Consider the following 16,893-nt stretch of genomic DNA (forward strand, 5'->3'; position numbering starts at 1 on the left):
GAATTTCCCTCAGTGGCAAAAAAATTCACAGTGGGAAATGAAGATGCAGTGTCCTGGCAGCTTCCGTAGCCTAATGTTAATAACGTATGTTGGTAGAGCAGTGAGTAAGTATCACTACCTACAACCTCCACAGGTCTCTGGACAACATCCAGACTACAACAGACAGGTGAAGGAGCGACCAGATGTGACCCGATGTGGTTTGGCTTTAAAGCTTAATTAAATAAAGGCCAAACAAATGTATTGTTCTGTGAGCTCTAGGTGTTTTGTGACACTATTATAAAGGCCATGAATTACATTTGTCTTATTAAAGCCTGTGTTGTCTAATTAAGCTATCACAGGTCAGTGATGGTAATGTTACATGTGGTGTCTATTACACCATTATTTGTAGAATATCAGCTACCTGTTTTGGGTCTAATATGACATTGTATTTGATTTCTAATTACACTGATCTTGTAAAATGGTGTGTAATAGTGTATTAGGATCTCCTGTTTGGTGTCTAATTAGTGTATAAATTGGTGTAAAAGTATTGTTTATTTTGACTCTAATGCAGAATTTGATGCGGTTTCTAATTACAGGTTTATTTAGGTGGATTGTGTCTAATCAGGGTGTAACTGTTTGTTTATTGTCTAATAAAGAACACATTATTTCTAGTGTTGTCTGATGTGATACAAAGTATGGCTTATTACATCTTAGTGTAAAATAAATTACAAGTGTTAAGTCATTTTTATTTACTTTAGATATTGTGTTCATGCTATTGACTTTAGAGCCTTCATCATATTAATTTCCCCTGTGTTCCAGGACCAGACAAAAACGCAGAATGAGACCAAGACTCTGATAAAATGTCTAAATTAACTGAGATGGTATTTATTCATTCATTGAAATTGATTCAGGGCACGCACACAGGCAAGGTAAGGTCTCGAGCATGACCCTTTCTTTAATAGAGACATCCACACATGCAATCATCAAGCCAATGGAACGGATAAATGATTTACCACACAATGCGCAAATAAAATGACCTGCAAAGCTAAAAGACTGGGGTTTGTGTGCGACATCCAGCAGGTCCCCGTGAACTGTCACATCATGCGTCTTAATTCGCCCGCAACTGAAATAAATTCCATTAATTACAGCCTCACCTTGAGCACAGCCTCCAGTGGTGACAGAGCTCTGTACTGAAGCCGGCAGGAGCGCACCTCTGACTGAGCCTCGCTGCTCTCAGCCCAATTAAATGAAGCTCATAAATAACATAAACAATGCTGTATTCCCCTCAGGCATTGTAGTAATCAGCCTAAAGACGCCGGGGCAAAGAGGCAACAACAGACTCACTAACACACACACACACACACACACACACACACACACACACAACAGGTAGAGTACACATGGTGGAGATAAAAGTGGGAAAATATGATAAACATTTGCAGTTATCTGTGCGCACACATAAACATACATGTTATGATTATAACTTAAATACACCTGTTACCGTTTGATCAGGTGCTGTCACACCTGGCCTTAAGTAACTAACTCATCAATAAATTACTAATCAAGAAAAACTGTAATGCATGCCTGACATTCAACAGTCTAACTGTAAACTTTGATGCTAAATAATTAAATACAGTATCGAGAAGTATTCTCTAATTGGATGTGGGCTAAATTTATTCTGCTCGGCTAATGAGCCGTTTGGGACCGAAGCTCTCTGGAGTCTGTGTACAGTGGCTAGTTTTTGTAGCTTTGTTTGACTCCGTCTCCTCAGCGCTGTGCCTAGCTAATGCTTACTCATAGCCGAGCCTAAACATGCCGCAAAGTGAATGCTTGTACTTTCAGAGGGCTCCCTGGGTAAATTGGCTGTGGCTTATGCATACAGATTGCAGTTATTTTAATTGGCTGTTGTTTTCCAGCAAGATTATGAGAGATTTCTATGAAAATAGAGGATGAGACGCACATACACACACACATTACAAACACCCACACAAACAGTCACACACACATTCTTTGACAGCAGCAAAGGGAATGTGCCCGTGGCCACAGTGCTCAATGTAATTGTCAAAATCGGAGCCCCAGATGGCCCTCTGTGGCCCTGGGCCCTCTGCTCTCACATCAGTGGCGCGTAAACACGTTCACATCATTCACTCCTGACTCATTAGACGCAGGCTCCCTCCTTTTTATGATTTTCCTTGGCTGCTTAATTCCCCACACTGCTCACTTTAAATCTGTGTATGACTGCGATTAAATTTTAATATACTGCCTCTGCTGTGACCTTGAGGCAGCGCGTGTCCCTCGTCAGCTTTAAAAAGGGAAATTAGCAGGAATGTATTTTTAATTATGGATATAGTGAGACTGGCAGGCTTTTGTTTGGGTGAGCTTATGGGAAACAAGAATTTATTTGAAGCTATTTGAAGAATTTGTATATTTGTAGAGAAAAATATGAATTCCTCTGAGCCAGCATAAAGTACAGTGGCAAGTTCATATGAGTATACTGAGTAAACAGTGGGTGGATTATGCAGGCGAATGTGAATCATCAGTTTCAGCCTCATTACTACTATCAGTATGATGCAGTTGTTTCTCCTTTAATTGCTCTATGAAGTCCAATAAGCATAATCCCACTAAATACAGTCACAGGTAAATGACATTACATTAGAATATGCTGCAGTATCAGCACAAGTTTGCATAACAAACACCAAACCATGCACAATTAATATTGAACATGTTGTGTGTCCATACAGTAGCTAGTATGGACAACATATGTATTCAAACGTAGTTAAAAGGATGTTTGTCAGAAACAAAAAGTGTGTGTGCATGCATACAGTGTGTCTGACACCCCACTCTTCATGCATGCGCACGCAGACACACATACACACACACACACACACACACACATACATGCCGTCATCCTGGGCTGTTGCCTCTTGTGTTCCCATGAGAAGGATCTATTGATCAGAGAGGAATCTCCCTAATTAGGCCTGAGCTGAGTGGGAAGGAGACAGAGTGAGGCGAGGGGAAAGGAAACACCGGTGAAAGGGAGAACGGAGTAGACGAGAAAACAAAGGAGACGAGAACGTGAAGAGGCAGCCTGGCTTGTCACTCCGCGATGGATTGGGACATGATGGAACAAACAAGTACACAACAAAGGGATAAACACACGTGGATAAGCCAGAGGAGGGAGGAGAGAGAATGACAGCGGAGAACACCTGGGAAAAAAAAGAGGCGGGAACGAGCGTATGAAGTGAGGAGAATGCAACATGGAAGGTAAAGTATAGAGACACAGAAACAAGAAGGAAGTGTGGATCTGAATTCACAAAGCTCTTAGATTATCATACCCCAGAATTCAATGCTCTAGTTTAAGGAAGAGGGCAGAGGGAAAGGCTGAGGGTTATCTGATTCTAATTCAAGCATTTCAATGCTCCAGGGATTTAATTAAAACATGCAATTATCTTTTTCACAACAGCACACATCTTCCTCTTTGTTATCCCCCAACAACTGCACCTCCACCAGTGTTTCAGAGAAACTACCAGCTGGTGGTGCGATGAGTGGTTGCCCCATGTTATCCTGCTGCTAGCATGAACATAATATATGCTAAGGGGTGGATGCTTTTATCCAAAGCACCACACATTAGCATGAGTGCATTGTTGGTGTGGACACTGCTTAAAATAGGTTCACCTGTGGCAACACACCATCAGCAGCCTGCCACACTGAAGCTTTCTGAACATTTTTGCCTAAAATCATTTTCACTTGTTGAGGGTTTTGTGATATGAAAACATTTGATTAAATCTGAAACGCCTTCAAATGACATATTGAATCTGTTTGGTTTGATTAATGTAGCTGTTGTGTAGTATTTGTTTCTTGAGATGATTGCACAAAACCTAGCATAATCAGCTCCCTCTAATGCTTTGTATATTATTCAACCTGTTCTGCTCATTTGTGGGCAGATTCCATTCATAAACATGTTCTAAAAGATTGAAAAAAAAAAAAAGACATTCACACTGCGAAGCAACAAGTGCTGCAGCTGAAAATCAGCAGACAACAACAGAGAACATTTAGCACTGAGTAGTCACATGAGGGGACATGAAGCAATTAGAAAATATTAATGCAGAGCAGTGTCTAATAGAAACAAAGAAGTATGAATGATAAGTCATCCTGCTACAACAGAGTGGTTCGTAACTTGAGGTAGTCAAGGAGATGTGCCAGTCACAAAAATGGACAAGTGAATATTATGCAAGTTACAGAAGTTTCCTAGACAGACTTTCCCTTCATTGATTGTATGACAGGTCTGGACCACATCTGTACCTGAACTAGAATTAGAGTATTAGTATTGAGTATGCTACTTAAGAATAAATCGTTCCTGCATGAGGACCATTGTATTTGCATACAGTATGTTTTTCTTAATGTTATAGTTTCAATTGATGTTGGTGACAGCCACCAAATATCTGATTTATAATTAAATTTGACATCTACATTATGTTAATCTACTATACAGAGATGGCATTAAAATATTATTAATATTATTACCGTAAAGAATAGTCCATTTGCTCCTTACAAATCTTAAAGTCCCAATCTGAAAATGTTGAAATTCACATTTTTAACCTTGTTAACATCCATATGATGATTTTTTTTTTAAATATAATACAAGATATATCATAAGTGAAATAAGCAGTCGGGTATTTCCACCTTGGAACAGCAGTGAACCAATGACAGTCTCATGAAAACAGATTCAGACAGTCAGGGCTTCATACATCACAAACCTAAGGAGCCAATCCCGTCAACTTGTGGGGACGGGAGGCGAAGCTAAATAAACCGAACACCTTGTCAGTACAGAGAGTGTTTGCATTAGCACAATCACTAACACAGCCACTGCCAGTTACAAGCTAAAAAACAACATACACAAATAAAAGATGCTAACTGCGCTAACCGTTCTGATACTTCTGCTACTGCGATTTTGGTCACAACAGACTCCTCATCTGAGTCTGGGTCTGACTGAGGTTCAAACATGTGGCTGAGTTTCTCTGATGATTCCTCCTCTAACCATCTTGATACACTCTGCTCTTTCACCTGTCAACCTGGAGCAAGCAATGGTGGTGGGTGGGACACAAGGCCTGATCCAGAATTTCTCAAAGGGGAAGTAAGAGTAGATGAGCTTCAAGTCCCAGTTTTCCAATTTGTTTTTCATTCTTTATGTGGGAAAACCACATAAACCACAAAATATTAATCATAGCAGAGTATTTCCACATAGTTTAAAACATGTCTGTAGAGGAACTTTTAAACCTTTCCCTCTATAGGAAGCAGAGTAACCTTCTGCAGTGATAATACAGTCAGATCAGTCAATCAGAAAACAGTATTAGGTGGTTTAGTTGTTAAAGAGTTACTGTATCTTTCAACCTGATCAGCCAACATCTACCCTGCTGAAGTGATCTAGAGTAGCTCTGCGCTAGCTCCTGATCTGCATTAGACACAGTCAATATGTCCTACAGCATCTGTTGTGTTGATTACACGGCTGTATCTTTTTATACCACTTCATTTTTTATCTTTATGCCTGTTCAGCAGATGTTGGGAGGTTGATGGTGTCAATGAATATCTGTGAAGTCTCCATTAAGCTGACTCAGATACATTTTTAAATGTATGAGCCACTGATGCAGTTTAATTAATACTCACAAGTTATTATTGCAATTTTTTCCAATTAAATTAGCTTGTCAACCACATAATTCAAATATGAATCAAATTCACATGAGTGTCCCAGCTGTCTCTAGGGCCACTTTCCGAAAAGTCCTTGTGGCGGCAGACTAAAACCCCCTGTCCTGGATTGTTCCTAATCAGTATCAAACCTCACAAGCAAAAGGATTCTTTATGCTTCCAGCTCAAAAAGCTTTTTCCGTGTCCACTGTCTGAACATTTGAATTCCTTCCTCGAAGGAAATTCAAATGTCTTTTGATCCCATCAGGCAACACCTCAGTCAGCTCACAGTACACTCAGCTCCTGCTGTCACATGGAGCAGCGAGGGATTGTGTCTCCTAATTTCACTTTCTGTCGCTAAACAAATCCAGTTCTTTTCAGCCAATGTTCAAATGGTGCAAGGACAAAAGCCAGATAATTAACAAGATCTAACAATATAAATGTCAGACAAAGATGTCATATTACTTTTTTTTTGTTGCTGTTCAATGTTGAGCTCACGCTCAGGCGGCCCATTTTCGCACCGTCTGTACACTCCAACTACATCTAATAAAGCTCTGCAAAACACTCTGCAGCAACATCAGAGAGCTGCCTCACAAAGCTCTTCCTCCCCTCGCCGCCTCCGCTTGCGTCGGTCTAAAATTGCACGGGCACGCTGCCTGAAGTGGTTTGGATTGCTGAAAGGCTGGTGCAGTAAAAATGTGTTAATTACGTGGGAGTCGAAGTAAGCTTTTGAGTATTATTCATCTAGAAATGTGAAAAAAACCGAAGAGCTCAGTGGCATTAAAGGCCACCAATGTGATTGTAAACTAAAGCAGGAATATTTAACGATGTAAACTCTAGAGAAGGCGTCATCGCTGTCTCCTCATCTGATGTTCAGAGCTTTGTGTCATTCCTGTTTGTCTTCAAATGACTCACTTTGCCTAAATGAGCTTCACTTAATGCATGCAGAGAGAGGGATGCGATTGGAGGAAGTCGTTGATTATTTTACCAAGTCAAAACATGATGTTTCTTCATATGCCAAATGTAATAAAGCTCAAACAGCGTGATGCCTTTTCAAGACAGAGATCTCTCTTTCATCTTTTGATCTAAATGAATGTTGTGGAGGCTTTCAAAGTCTCATCTTGTGAATTATTAAAGCTGATGAGCAAAGGTGCCCCATCATATTTCGGATTGCCATTGTTCAAACAGACAGTGTGTCTGTGTTGTTTCTTTTTTTTTCCAACCTTTAGTGGATAAACACTTTGAGAGGAGTGTGTCCTCATTTGAGGGAGCAGACTGGTGTTACTTCTGTTTTTCTCATCCATGTTCATCTGCCTCCTCAGATCAACTCCTATTTTTTTTTACAGCTGATATCCATTTTGAAAAGTGGTGTTATTGTCTTGCATATGCAGTTCAGATAGGCACCAGAAGGCCAGTTTAAATTAATGAGTCAAATAAAACTGTTTCAGAATATTAAAAAGAAAAGTTGCATCATTGTGAACTACACTGATGGAAGTGTTAGGTCACTGGAGTCAGTCTGAATTTCTCAACTTGATAACAATTCACAGGTGGGTGAGGTGCTGTTGGAAAAGAAGCACATAACACAAGCACATAATACTAATGGTCACATCCAAATCCTCAGTCTTCCAGTTTTGTTATGTCTGCCAGGGTGATTATGTTTGCTGGTCAGCGTGATACCTCAAACATCTGCTGACAGATTTCTGTGAAATTAGGTGGAAAATTAGAGCACAGGCCAAGAAACTACAGCGATTAGCACTTGATTTGGATCCAGATCCAAATGAGGATTCAGGATTTTTTTTTTTTTTAAATAAATTTTAACAAAAAGAGATGGCCGTGAGAGGTCAATGCACTGCAATGTAAGAAAACACATGCAAACAGACGAAACACCAACAAATTCAGAGAACATCTTCATCAATTTCACAACACTGCTGCGAATACTCACTAACAGAAGTGTTTCCAGGGGACATTAGAAAGCCATGAATTGTATTATAATGCATTCATGCAAGTGCGTCCCAGTCGGGTTCATCACTTCCATCACACATGTTGTCAAATTGATGAAGATGTTTTCTGAAATTGGTTTGTGTTTTGCGTTGAGCTCTCAGGGCTACCGTAGAGTCGACATTTCTGAACATTTTTCCTGCGTTACTAAGACAGCAGCACCAGTTGTTTCAGCCACTGCTCTAAAATGAAAATGGCAGCGTCCTCTATTTGTAATTATGACTGGAGCAAAGGAGGAAGTCAGGCGACGTTGCTATAGAGTCCACACAGGGAAGGGGGGCAGGCTGGATGGATGGAATAACACAATGTCTGTCTTTAAACCACTGTTCATCCTCCATTTCTCACTGACAGTCCTCCTTCAATCTTAACCACGTAGTTATTACTGTAACTGTGACAAAGGTCCCCTAAACTTAACATAATGATCATTTTAACCTTAATTTAATCTTAAATTATTTTTGTGGCTGAACATATCAAGGTTTGAGAACCACAGGTGGCTACAGAGTGATTAATATTCTCTTTTTATGCCTGCTGCATGAAAAATCCTATTTAAGTGTAAGTATTAGCAGCAAAAGCAGTTAAAGTATTAAAGTAAAAGTACTGGTTTGGTCCCTGTGACTGATGTATTATTATAAATGACTGAAGCATCAGTGTGTCAGCAGCATGTTACTATTGTAGCTGCTGCAGGTGGAGCGAGTTTGATCCACTTTATATACAGTTTGTATCCAGGGACACCAGATAAATCTGAGGTTGTCAGATGATTAAAGTGAGAGGAAAGAAGAAAAAACAAAGTTGTGATTCACAAATGTGTTTTCAGGTTTTAGACTTTAGACAAAAAATTTTAGATCTTTTGTGATAATGCATCATTTGAACATTTAATGAAATGACTTTTAGAGGGAAAAATCACTATTGGTGTGAAAGGAGCAGATGTCTATGAACCGTTAACAACTCATAGACATGTGACCCTGACTACACACTGATGTCTATAACACATCAGAGGCCAAAAAGCTTGGAACCCGCTGCTTTAATCTTTAACAGTGTGTTGTATTTTAATAGGTTTAATAGGTTATTTTATCAATTGTAAAATAATCAGAAAACTAAAGTTGTCAAATAAATGTAGTGAAGTAGAAAGTACAATATTTCCCTCTGAGATGTATCGGAGTGGAAGCATATAGTAGCATCAAATGGAAATAACGTCTCCTCATTATTGTCGTTATTCTGAGCTGCAGTGACGGAATAAGAGGTTAAAAGCGTCAACACTGTCAGGAATGAAAGGATCTTTGCAAAATTAAAATGCAACTACAAACATTGTCATGTAGTTATTCCGTGAATTAAATTCTCCATCTGTTTCTCAGAAGCTGAGAAGTAGAACCAGACTGACACATGGAAAACCTGCAACAGCGAAATGATTCTACTGATCTACCTTGTCCCAGTCAGGATCCTGTTGGAATGATGACTGATTGGTTAGTAGGCAGCTGTAGGCAGGCTTTGAGCATAGTTACCATGGTGATCTACCCCGGTTAAAAGTGAGCCAGCTTTGTGATGCTGAAAAATCTGAGATATACCCAAAGATAGCTGGATAACCAGCTAATCTCGCTTCATGGTTCAGGCCCCTGATACTCAATATTAAAGAAAAAACACAAACAATCAGGATATCCCTTCTTCTGACTGAGCTCTTTGATTTTTCCATTTCAATAAGTGACTTCATAAAGAATTTCTTGCTTCTTGTCTTTGTGAGATCGTACACAAAGAAGGATCTTTTTGGTCTGAGTCACCATCAATCTCAGCAACACACAGAGCAAACCTGTATGTCACACAAGCTGATTGATTGATCCAACATCCTATCTGGAATTTTTGGGCGTACATTTCAGCACAGCACTTGATCTGATCTAGCAAAGGAGCACAGGGAAATACATTTCTCTTTCAGCTTAATATCCTTGGCCATTTTGTCATTGTCCCATCCATTCATGGTGACAAATTCACTTTCTTTCATGTCTCACAAGTGTTTGTTTACACTGCTGCCACGTTGAAAGTGGTTTCCATTTCCTGATTTCTTCTGCTTCTTAGATCGTCGCTTGCAAAACACGACGCTGCCTTTGCAGTGGACCCCTCATCAGTGCAAAAGGAGTGTGTGTGTGTGCTCATGTGCATGTTGGATGTGCAGCACAGTGTAGCACGATTCCAGCTTAAGATGCAGAAAATTAACATTTCAAAAAAGGAAGTAATAACATGAGATGGAAACGATAAACTGCGTCTATGCATGTCTCTGATGTGAATGTCCAACACATTTCATCAGTCAATTGAATTGAATAACATAAATTCAGCTTGGTCATCCATCATTAGTAAAGCTTTGAGTGCACGTCAGAACAGTGTGGCAAAAATCTTAATGTTGCCATGCTTAAACCTGTGCATTCTGTGTGTCCCCTGCCTCTGTGCCGCTCTGCTGTGCTGTGTGACCAGAGTTATCTTTCTGTGCACACAGGTAGGGAAGATGAAAGGCATCGTTGGAGAGAAATGATAGGAAATGGCTGCAGTTAGATATGAAGGCAAATGCAAGTATCCTCACAAAGACGAGCTGGGATGTAAGAATAGCCGTTAGTGCACGCATACACCAGTGGCTGTGCTGCTTTGAACCCTTGGATACATTGCGTGTGTGTAGTACATGGGACAGAAATAGGGAGATCTCAGGAAGCGTCTTCCCTTCAGCCCTCATGCATTGATTGCTTCTATTGATTGTGTCTGTCCTTCAACATGAGGGCGACAACTCACATAAAACACCCAAACACACAGAATCCCTTCCTCTCATACACACACATACACACACACACACACACACACACACACACACACACCTCATAACACCACGCCCATGTAGGACAGCCTTGTCGCAGGAACACAGGAGCAAATAAATGAAGGTAACACTCTCCTCCTTCTCTCCCTCCTTCTCTCCCTCTGCGTTCACTCCCTTCCCCTCCCTCCTTCCCTGCAGGTAACAATGTGTACCGAGGTCACGCAACAAAGAGTCATGGCTTGCTTGGTTTAATTTGTGTGAGGAAATCTCTTCAGTTTCAATGCCCCTAGCTGCCCCGCTGTTTCCCAACAATGAACGGTGAGCAGATGACCTTGTAAGGCCAGCGACCAAGAGAGAAGGCATTAATATTTCATTCTTACAGGGCTTCCTCCTCCTCTCCCGCCTTCGGTCTGTCTGTCTGCTGAAGGGGGATGAAGACCTGCTAGGCCTGACCAAGGTACTGTGCATATATCTTTTTGCTATGTTGGTGAGTTTGGATTAAATATATATATATATATATATATATAATGTCCACATATGTCAATATGTGCACAGAATATTGTATCTGTCTTCCATTTTAAATATATGAGGATACATCTGAAATGTATATTTGCATCCAATCCAAAATTAATAGATTCATCATGATTTATGAGACCTGATAATACTTGTTGATATATGCAAACGATCAAATGGAAATGTGTCTCTAAAGGGAAGGTCTATATATATGTCTTTTCATAGCACACATGTCCATGCATGACAGCAGATGCAACGAACTCATAACGCATACAAAACGGCCATATGTGAGACCACGCTCTGATATACACAGAGCTGCCGTTTGTGTCATTCAATTACCAAAAACAGATTGTAATTGTATTTAATTGAAATTACTTCCCACAAAGGTGTCCTCGGGGGGCCGCTGGAGAAATGTACGGTAACAGGCGAGAGGCATGTCAAAAAATGACCTCTGGGAAAGGATTTGATTTAGCAGCAAACCAGTTAGAAATTAGCATATCCAGATGTAGCCGCTTTGATTTGATTTCATTGCCTTAATTGGATTTCATCTGCCATGCTGCAATAGCCGTAAAAAAACTAGAGGCCTGGACTTCACAGCGGCTGCATGTGGATCGCCATCACAGCTGAGGGATGTTATTAAACCGATATGAGCTGGGAATGTTAATGAAGAGAACAGTTGACACACTAGGCCCGTCGGAACGCTTGCCAATTACAAAGCGTCATGGCGAGGGCGCTGAAGCTACTCTGGAATTGTAATTTCTTTATTTAGACACTCACTGGTGGCAGATTGCGAGGAAACTTGAAGTGGTAGGTTGTTTTTTTGGGTTTTTTTTTTTTCATTTCCAGCCTATTTAAGAAATTCCTGTCATCTGATACAGAGATTGCCTGTGGTGCCTTTGTATTACATCCTTGTTGCAGTTGTAGCAATCAGAATCAAAGTGTCAGGATGTATGTATGGGTCAAACAGTGAATGTTGGCAATTATGTTCTGCCATATGCTGTGTACTGTTGTCGGGTGTGGAAATGACAGTTGAATGGCTGAATGATCTACAAGTTGACTGTTGAGATATTTCACATCCTGCATCTGCCTGAACGCACCAGGACTCTTAAAGTCAAACCACAAGTGAGAGAGGGTTCGATTGAATAAAATCCCACAGTTTTTAGCCTAGTTGCTTTGTTTTTTAATGAAGTCTATAAGAAGCAAGCCTCAGGTGCATAATTGTGCATTTTCAAATTATCTGATAAATTCAATTGCTCAATTAATTTCATGATTTAATGAACTAAAGCAATGCCTGTTCATTTGTTTGGTCTAAAAACGCCTAGAACTATGCTATTTATATTTTTTTGTATTCTTACATTATCCAAAATGTTTCCATCAATTCTCAAACCTAGAGAGATTTGTGATACATGACACCTCTACTGATACTTCAGCTGCTGGTAAAAACCGACTGAACGTTCTGGTTCATAAATTATTGAAGTGACAAAGGTAAGTAGTCTCACTTTCCAGCTACTCCCTACTTGCAGAAGAGCATTGGCAAGTCACTAATTTTTATAAAAGTGAAACTGCTTTATTCGTTTAGCAGTTTTAATCCCCCGGTCCTTTTGTTATGGAGGGGACGACATCTCTGTGGATAATTGAGCTGCTGGTAAAAACATGTTGAGTGTTCAGCTACTCTGAGACGTCATGTGTCTGGTGAAAACATTTTTAAGTAATTTTTTGGGCAGTTTTGCCTTTATTCAGATAGCTACAGTGAGAAAGACAGGAAAGGGAGAGAGAGAGGGGGATGACATGCGGCTCACAGGTTGGACTGTAACCCCAGCTGCTGCAGGTAGGACTGCAGGGGCCCTGAATCACTGATTTTTTTAAAAGAGAAACTGCTTTATTTGGTGTTTCTACCTGTTTTAATCCCCTAGTTCATTTGTTATGGAGAGGAGGACACCTCTGTGGAGAATTCAGCTGTCTTTAAAAACCTGCTAAATGTCTGGTTCATAAGTTATAAGATATAACAATTAAAACAAAGGTTAGCAGCATTCTCTGCTCCCAACTCTTAACTGACGTCTCGTGTCTGCCATACAGCATCAGCGAAACACTTTAAATGTGAAACTGCTTTATTCAGTGGTTTTAACAAACGGTTTGTTTGATTTACTGAACCACTGAAAGTGAAGGGATCAAAACCAGGAGATTCTTATGGTAACGGTGGTGAAGACAACAACTCCCATGATCCCTAGCTATTTCAGGACGTCATCCAACGTTTTGTTTTGATAAAGAGACCCCTAGTGGCAGAAGTTACATACTGTGCGTTTAATATATAGATTTTAAAATAGACCAGATTATGTTTTCTGTTAAAATAATGAGGATTTTTTAATTAACATATGGAAAGTAGGAAAAATGTCAATAAAATCTTCACAGACAACGTGTTTGTTTTCCAACAAAATATCTGATCTTGCAGCACAATATCCACTTGCATTGACTGTAGCATTATTAACCTTTTTTCCAGTTATGTTTAGGGTAGCATTTGGTGATGGTTTGGGAAAGATCTTGGTCTGGTTTAATGCAGAAAAGTCCACAGTAATGAGAGAAATATATATTTTGTTGTCTAACCCTAAGACAGGAGTCCCGATTTAAAACCTGGTTCTTGCTCAGAAAAACGAAAATGATCTCTTTCCATACTAACATGCCTGACAATGCATGTTACATGTACACGTACACTGGGTATTCGTGTGCAGGTGTAAACAGGAAGCAGATTGTCTACTCACTTGTCTAGTTGCAGAAAATACTACGAACGAGGAACAGCAAAGGCAGTTGTAGCATTAAAATGCAGAATTCAACTCCACAATAGCTGCGAGCAAAGACAACAAGGTTCAGCGATGCTTTAATTACGTAATCCATGTTGCATTCACCACTGGTAGTCGAGGCTGATAAGACCCAGTCAGGGAGAACCTTGAGTGTCTACATCATTGTGTCCAAAGGTCTCCGTTCCTTCCATCTAGTATACAATGCAACCCCCGGAGTTTTCAAACTAAAATGGGGACAGCAGCGTTTCAGAAACTTCCAGCCAGCAACATTCGGTACATCGGTGTGATTGGGAAACAATTTAATATTAATTTAAAAAGGGGACAGGGTACAGATATGTCTTCTCTCTCTCTCTCTCTCTCTCCCTCTCTCTCTCTCTCTCTCTCTCTCTCTCTCTCTATCTCTCTCTCTCTCTCTCTCAGCCGAATACTTTACAACGGAGCTTCACATACATGGTTCTTCACTTCAAGGCCCAGCATGGAGCTTTCATTTGCTTCCTATTTGCTGTGACTAAAACCCAGTGGTCAGCTGCCTGTGGAGCCCCTCTCCAATCATTACCATACTAATATCTGCAAAATACTCTTTTGTTGCAGGGAGCGGGGGGCTCCAGACAGCAGGACGTCCAGGGATAGACCACAGCAAATGGGGAAAAAAAAAAAAAAATAGGCTGGCAAAAATTGAGCTGGAAAAGTAAATGTGGAGAGGGAGCTGTGAGGACGACCCAGAGGGCACTGCTGTTCTTAATTCCAGATGATTTCCTCAAGAGTCAGGCCAGAGATGCTCTGATGGAGAGAGAGCAACCCTGCTAGCCTCATTAGCCCCTTCCAGCTGCTTTGGTGACATTTTGGACTTCATCCTCAGCCCCAGCGCCCCAGTGTTTGTGTGCTTGATGTGCACTGGCACGTACAAACAGTAATTTAGTTCAGTAGACCAGTCTGAAGCATAATTGAAGCTTCCTTACAACACAGACATAAATTAAATTTCTCTTTGTGTAGAGATACATTTGTTTTCTTTACTTTTTTTTTTTTTTTTTTTTACCACACGCTTCCACCACCATCACCTCCACCACTGCCAATATGGCCACTGTGAACAAAGAGATGGTCTTCCATTAGCGTAATTGGCCAATTTAGCTGCTGCTGCAGCTGAGGGCGGTGTTATACAAGTGGCTTTTCATGAATAACAAATAAGCTGTTACCTGGTGACTGTAGATCCAACAAGTGGGTCTGTGTAGTGTGGAAAAAACTAGCACTTATCAACAATTTAACTTGAATATAAATTTGTCATTTAACTGTTCCAATATGTACATACCTGAGTAATGAGGTAGGTACATGTACATAACTTTTATAATTTATTTATAATACGAATGAAGGCTTCTCTGACAACATGAATTTAAATTTGGCCTTATGTCTATTTTTCTTTATGTACATTATTTTGCATTATTGCTTAGTGCATCTGCCCACAATGTGTGACATTGGTCTGTTGCCTCCACATCCACTTCTTTACAGTGATGTAAAGAGCTTTTCTCTTTGCTACCAAATTAAGCGTGAGCCGCAGCGTTAGGTGTAATTATTTTATTTGTATTGGCATCTAAATTTGTTGCTAAAATTGCCTTTTTGTGAGGTTATTCAACAGATAAAAAACACACTTGTGTGACTAATTCCATTGTTATTGAATTTAAATTTAAAATTCAGCCTCAGAACAGGTAAAAACCCACAGCTCACCCTCGTGTGATAAACACTGTCAGTCTAGACAAATCTCAACAGTCATTAATAGAAAGGTGACAATGTTTGAACACATTTTATTCTGCCTCCGTCTGCTGTTTGTGTACTTAAGTGTGTGTGTGCTCCTGCAGGATCCAGCTGATGAACTGGCACCAAAAAGGAATGACCCCATCCCCACCCCCCACCCCTCTCTCTCTTTGGCCATCATGTGCAAAAGGCATTAACTCTTCAGGCTCCTTCAAATAAGGCACAATCAAAGCCTGCAGGGAGCCCTGCGTCTGTATTTATGGCTGTGGCACTGTTATTCATTTCAATTCAATGCGGCTCTGATAAGCAACTTGTGATAACCGAGGAACAGCCACTCTCCACCCCCTTTTTCTCCAAGCAGACTATCATGCAGGCAGATAACAGAAATAACAGAATGGAAACTGGAAATGTCTCCATTCACATAAAAGAATTACAAAAAAGAAACTGCCACTGACTACATCATTTGTTACTTTTTCCAAAGCTGATGCCATTGTATCAGTTTGTATTATTTCTTTCCTCATTATCTACATTCTTCGTATAGAAACAGATTAATTAATCGAATTGTCAATCTCAGGTTTTTTTTCCTGTATCTTGCTACAACCTATCATTAGCATTTATGGTATGTGAGTCCAAAGACGCTGTCATCAGCTCCACCAATCACATAGCAGCTGTGATCCCATGAGCCGGTAGAAAGTCTTCTCCTCTGCCAATCAGAAATAATGTATTAACATGAGAATCGATCCTGACTCAGCTGGCTGGATCCATGATGGCAGAAAAAACAAGTCAATCATGAAACAGTCAAACAGACGGAGAAACATAAAACCAACTTCTTCACATGTAGCCGTCTTGTCTACGCAGCATCCTGGCACCTGGTTTGCTAATAGTGATGATGAAGGGAAGCAGTGGCACAATCTTGGATGCATGGAAGAGAAAATAAGCCATGGCCTTTCTTTGTATCCATCCCATCATTTGCTTAATTTGCACACTGACAACAACTGCTCAGCGGACAGGAGGAGGAAATAAACAGGGAGAAAGAAGTGAAGAATAAAAAAAGACTTGTATTGATCGCCTCATGGAGGAATCAATCTCTGCGGTCAACAAGTGGATAATCCATCAGTCCTCACACACACACACACACACACACACAGGTGAGTGCAACAGTGAAGGAGAATCAAGCTGCTAACCTTAAAAGCAGCTGGTTTAATACAGCAGCTGTATTCTCAGTAAATTCAAGCAGGCAGAGAAAAAGAGGTGGGATGAAGTCACTGTTTTGTGACTCACAGGTTTGACATCAGGTCTGAAACATGTTCACAGTCATTTAGGAGACGCAACCTAAGGCAGTCGGCTCATTATCAGACAGCAAACAGCCAATTACATGTATATTGTGATTTT

The sequence above is a fragment of the Seriola aureovittata genome, chromosome 15 (assembly GCF_021018895.1).
Source record: "Seriola aureovittata isolate HTS-2021-v1 ecotype China chromosome 15, ASM2101889v1, whole genome shotgun sequence".
NCBI classification, from domain to species: domain Eukaryota; kingdom Metazoa; phylum Chordata; class Actinopteri; order Carangiformes; family Carangidae; genus Seriola; species Seriola aureovittata.